Raw genomic sequence first — 6,771 nt, 5'->3', positions numbered from 1 at the left:
TTGGATCTACGTTTTCTCTAGTTATACATGCAACAAAATTTCCAAAGCATGAAGCCTACAACTAGCATAAAATTTGACATATAAATCATAAAAGTAAGTTAGAAGATTACCTCTAGGTGTAGCGTGTTGTATTTTGGCCTTTAAGTGCTTAATGCCTCAAATGTTGCACCTCTAATGGAATCAGAAGACTCCATGAACAATTGGAGAATAAAGAGAGAGATTTTATGAAGCTCAAAATCGTCCATCTCTTGCAATGTTACTCTTTTTTTTTCCGATGTTGGCTAAAGGGGTTACACATATATAGTTTGGAATTCCTAAGGTTTAATTTGTAAACCCTAGTCCATTTACTTAAGCCTTTAAGCAATCCAATAATCCATATGATGGGCCTTATGGACTAACTCTTCATGGACTCCCATATAGAATCAGTCCATCCTAATCAATATGGATCATTGGTCCAAACTACAAATATTACTGATTGACTTAACGAGTCCGTGTTACTTTAATTAATCTCTTTTGATCACTAAATTAGTTTCAAATTAATTCTTGATCAATACTAATTAAATAATATGATTTCTTGATTAATATATTATAATTATAATATATTAGTAAATCATAAATAACCTATTTCTCACATATCCATCCTATCAGATTGTTTTGGTGAATGTAACCCAAAAGGACCATACTACTCTCGGGTCAAGTACATATCAATTATAGTTATGGGCTTAGAAACCTAATCTAACCTTTACATCACTCAAGCATGCATTAACACGAATATGATGGACAAAAATCTAGAATTATTCATAATAAGCAATAAAGTTGGAGCCTCTGACGCCTACAAAGGTCCAAAAGCAAGAAAGGATGGTGACGATGATGATACTTTGCCTAATCCACCACTAGAGTACTTCTTTCTTCTTCTTATTCAAGCTATAAATGCAAAAAAAATCTTCATAAATGAGTGGAAGAGGAGAGGGGAGGTTCAAAATGGTGAAAAGGAGGCTATGTTTTCTCATAATATGATCTAGACATGATGGGGGCTTACAAAATGCCCTAAAAACACGGAACCAACCTTTATATATGTTGAAAACCCTAAAACTTCATGGGCTTGGGCTGCACAGTTCTCATGTCATGAACCTTTAATGCTCACATCATGAGCACAATTAAAATCAACATTTCTTTTTAATCGCTCCTCATGTCGTGAGCTCCAATTTCTCACCTCGTGAGCTCAGATCTCCCCCAAATCCTTGCCAACTTCGAACAATCTTAACTTTTTCGTTTCAACTCCGTTTTCGATGATCTTTATATCCACGGAAAGGTTTTGAAGAGTCTACAATATTATCTAATTATCTTGGGATAAAAACTTCTCGAACAAAAATCCATATCTCATAAAGGCCCGAGCTGACACATTACTGAAATACCCCTTCGCTCTAAAGCACAAACCGAATTTCCCGGATCATCCAAATTACCTTACACACACCCAAATGGGTCTAAATCTCTATTACTTAAAGGCCCTAAGCCTGATGATACTTGGTTTTTGGGTCACCACCCTGCGTTAGGAAACGATTCGAAACAGGGTGGTACATTATGACTTATGTGTTAAGGTGTAAATCTTTTGCATTAAGACTTAAGGATTACGGCTTATAGCTTATGGCCTATACCTTAAGGATAAAAGATTTGGTATTAAGGCTTAAGGATTAAGGCCTATAACTTATTTCATAATCCTTAAGGCTCAAAGCTTATGAAAGATCGCTCATGGTTTACGGCTTAAGGCTTAAGGTATATGGCTTGTGTCCTACTGATTATGTCATCTGACTTATGGCTATAAGCCTTAACTAATTATCACATCCCCAACCACTCTCTCTGGCGCTATAACCACCACCCCTACCATAACTATCGACATCGCAACCACCCTTACCACTACCTCTAACATCACCATCACCAACACCACCTATACCATACGACCAAATCTATCATTAGCATTGCCACCACCCCTACCACCTCTTTAGCAGACCTCGTATATTTTGTGGTGATAGAAGGAGTATATTTTGTGGTGAAGAAAGGGGTGGAGGTGACAGATGTGGTCGTATTGGTAGAGAAGGTAATGGTGGTAATGGTTGTGGTGGAAGGTGTAGTTTTTGAGGTGGTAATTGTGGAGTTGGTGGTGGAGAAGATAGAGCTAGTAGTGGCAGAGGTGTTGGTGGACTAGTGGTGGCGAAGTGGTAGTGGTAGTATTAGTTAAGGTGGAAGAGGTGGTGGTCATCCTTTTTAATGTTTTTTATGATTTAACTATTTTTATACTATTACAAATTTTATTTTATTTTAATAAACAATTTTGGGTTCTTCCTTCCCTTCTCCGGTCAAACTTTTAAAATCTCATCTATGTCCCCAATTGTAAAAAGAGGGAAAACACGCTCCTCACTCACATATGTCGTTTCTTAAAACAAGGGCTATAAATCAACCATTATCCACCAACATGTCTCCATCTCTAAAACATTATCGAAATCTGATGTCCTTAAACTCCTATCCTCTAGAGATGGTGCAAGTTTACCCCAACCCCCAATCCACGTTGCTGACATGAAAACTACAAATTTTTGTGGTTTGTATGAAGATTTAGTCACACTTGGAAAAGACTTCAAGAAACTGGTGAATCATTAGAGAGTAAGCATGGATTCCTGGAGGAGATGATAATTTGTATGCTAATACACGATCACGGAGGAAAATTGAGAGCCAATATATGATGAGTATTAAATCTACAATGATACCATACTAAACATGGTTTGTCCTATTTCTAAGAGTTGATTGTTTATTATTTCATATTAGGGTTGAGAGGCGGCTCCTTGAAAAAGAATGCCACGCTGATATTTGTTAAACCCGAATACAATCAACGTTCTCCCATGTTGCAACAGTAACTCTTACCAAATCCAATTTCACATATCTTTTAGTTTCTTAATTCTCACTCATGATTATGAAATAGAAATTAGTTCGACTGCAAACGTCGAGGGGGAGCATCAAAATGTTAATCCAATTGTCGAGGGGGAGCAAAATGGATTTATTTCTTCTAACTCGAATGATCAAACTGATGTTTTTCATGATATGACTGATAATGTGTCTAATGCAGGTGAAGGTTAGGAAATTGATGAAATGTTCGTAGATGCACCTTTAGATTTTGATCTTGCGTATCCACCAATGGAGAGATGGACATGAAATCATCCAAAAGAACAAGTTATCAGCGTTAGTAAAGTTTGCTTTGGAAGATCCTAATTGAACCAGCATCATGCTAAAGATGAGGTATTTAATGTGCATCAAGAATTTTGTATGTTTAATGTTTTTATTTTGAAAATTGAACCAGCATTAGTAAAGTTTGCTTTGGAAGATCCTAACTGGATTATTTCCATGCAATCTGAATTTGCTGAATTTGTAAGAAACAAGGTTTGGAGACTTGTTCCAAAACCTGATGATGTCTCGGTTATAGGCTTAAAATGAATTTTTAAATATGAAACTGATAAAGAAGGTAATGTGGTTCGAAGCAAAGCAAGGTTGGTTGTTAAGGGATATTCGCAACAAGAAGGTATTGACTATGATGAAACCTTTTCCCTTATCGCGAGACTCAAGGCTGTTCGAATATTTATTGCTTATGAAACACACAAAGACTTCAATGTTTATCAGATGGATGTCAAGTGCGTTTTTCTCAATGGAGTGTTAGAAGAGACAGTGTATGTTGAGCAACCCCCGGGTTTCGTAAATGATAAATTTCCTGATCATTGCTATATTCTCGATAAAGTTGTTTATCATTTAAAACAAGCACCATGAGCCTAGTATGCAACTCTTACCAATTTCTTAAAACTCTCAAAATTTAAACAAGGATCTGTTGATCCATTCTATTTCGAAAGAAATTGGGGGATCATTTGATGCTTGTTCAAATTTATGTAGATGATATTATTTTTGGTTCGACGTATCCTTTATTGTCCAGTGAATTTGAGAATATGATGAAAAGTCAATTTGAGATGAGCATGATAGGTAAGATAAATAATTTATTAGATTAAATATTCATAGAAGTAGAGATGAAATTTTCATAAATCAAGAGAAGTATTCTCGAAAGCTACTTGAAACGCTTGGCATGACGAATAGTTTGAAATTGCGAGTACCAATGGATGTCGGTACAAGCTTAGGTCCTTCGTTGGACAAACCTGTTGTCGGTATTACGAAGTACAGGAGCATGATCAGTTCACTACTATACTTAAATGCTAGTCGACATTACATTATCTTTGTTGTTTGTAATTGTCCCAAGTATCAGGTGAATCCCATGGAATCCCATTTAACAGTTGTCAAGAATATTTTTCATTGTCTCAAAGGGATTGTTTTGTTGGGTTTATGGCATCCTTCAAAAATGGGTTTCGTTATTCAAGCGTTTTCCGATGCAAATCTTGGTTGGTGCCAACTTGACCATAAAAGCATTAGTGGTGGATGCCAACTTTTGGACGAGAAGCTTGTTAGCTGGCAATCGAAGAAACAAACGTGTGTTTCGATTTCCACAACAGAAGCAGAATACGTTGCTGCCGCAACTTGCACTTCTCAAGTCATTTGGATACAAATCCAAATTCATGATCATGCAATCAACATGACAAAGATACCTTTGTATTGTGGTTCACAAAGTACAGTATGTATTCACCATAATCCAATGGAACATTCGAAGACTAAGCATATAGCACTTCGATATCATTTCATCAAGGATCATGCCGATAATGAAATATCGAGGTTCACTTTGTGAAAACAACAGATCAACTTGCTGACATTTTTTATAAACCTTTGGATGAAAAGTCTTTTATCAGAATCTTGTCTGGATTAGGAATGATTGATGCAACTGTTGTTCTCAGTTTAACTTCGTCATGAAATTAAGAAGATTCGAAACTTTGATGAATAATCCAGAAGTTATTATTCACTATTCAGCGTTCGACCTGCTTCGTTTTTGATATTTATCTGATTGACTCAGAACATGCTTCATTGTCCAAGCAAACTTGATGTTTCGAAGTCCAATGTCCCAATGTCGATGTCCTTCATTTCGTTTGTCTGGTAACATTTTCTTGTCTTTTGTAGTGTGTTTATAAAATCAAAATACCAAAAACATCTTATTCCTTTTATTTTTCTTTTTGAAAACTTCTAAAAAATCAAAAATATATTTCTTTTTTTTATATTTCAAAAAAAAATTCCAAAAAGATTTTCTCATTTTTGTATTTTTCTTTTCAAAAACAAAAATACCAAAAATATTTTCTCATTTTTATATTTTTTTTCAAAAATAAAAATTCAAGAATATTTTTTTCTGTGTTTACTAATTGTTTGTGTACAATCGACATACTTCGGTGGATTTTTCTTTATGGCAATGGGGAAGGTATAAGTTTGAATCTTTGCACTAGTTAGGTGTCCCTAGAAGCATGTTGTGGTATGTCGACCAAAGCCTCAGAGACTCAATGTGTTTCGAAGCCTTAATGTATACCACACTATGAGTGTGCCTTCCCAAATAGGCTATATTCGTATTAGTCGACGAGCTAACTTTTCTCTTCTTATGTTAAGTTAAGATATTTCTGCATAGTCCTTATCATTTGCAAAGGTACACTTTATTTCTTCACCAATATTTTTTATCAACTTAATTCTTCACACACTTCACATGCATATCCTTGACAACTCTGGTATAAACCAATCAGAATGTAGATACTGCACAAGTTTGTGTTAATGATCTTGATTCATGAGTCTATGATGATAGTGAAACCTAATATTCCCAACTTTTGAAGGAATTGATGGTGAACTTTATTTTCAAGATTCTAACGAAACACTTGTTTTAGTAACACACTTCGATAATCAAAATCATATTATTTCATTATGCATGGTCTTGATAAAATGTTCTATACCCAAGACATTTTTACCCTACAAGATCCAATTTTTCAGTTTTTTTGGAATATGATTTCCATTTGAATATCAGTTCAAAATCTTGTTACTTTGCAATCTTATCTCACCTTTGCTTGTCATTAACTACGTTGGTCATACAAGAACTTTTGATCATTGCATTCACACTTATGTTAAGTTGTGATCATGAACAAAATTGAGCCTACCTTTCAAAGCCTTTCTAAAAGATGCCCTTCGATATTCCTTTATGAATATTCGATTGTATTTCATGGGATCCCACACAAGCTGTTCGACATCTCTCTTGATGTATAACGAAGTGATATTTGCTCGGGGTCTTATTGCTTTTATTTTAATTCTTTACTTGACCTCACAGAACCAATTTTTTTTGTTGTTCTCGTCTCACCCTTTGGCACACATTTGCACAAGAAATCCTTGAGGTCTTAATTAATACCAACTCAAACCAAGATTTCGAAAGTCTAGCTATGATTTCGTTTCTTATCCTAAAAGCAAATGAGCCCTACCTTGAAGCGAAGGTTCAGTTGCGGTTCTTATCCTCTTGGGGCAAGCGAAACTATTGATCGATGTGATGGTTTGATTACTTCATGGTTTTCCAAGAAAAAGTGCTCATTACTTTACAAACGTGGCGATTTTTACGGATATAGGCCCAGTTTTCAAGGATACACGTGTCATGATTTTATTGATAATTGCTTCTAATTCAGAATGTGTGTTAAGTATAAAAGGATTTTGGGGTTCACCAATTCAAACATTATGTATCATGGTTGAAGATTTTCCCCAAATTCTCTTTCCTTATACTTATCTTTTCTTTCAAACCTTCAAACCCTAACAATGGCGACAACCAATGTTCATGTTGATCCT

This window comes from Lactuca sativa, chromosome 9 (genome assembly GCF_002870075.4).
Source record: "Lactuca sativa cultivar Salinas chromosome 9, Lsat_Salinas_v11, whole genome shotgun sequence".
NCBI classification, from domain to species: Eukaryota; Viridiplantae; Streptophyta; class Magnoliopsida; order Asterales; family Asteraceae; genus Lactuca; species Lactuca sativa.
This window is presented reverse-complemented; position numbering follows the sequence as displayed.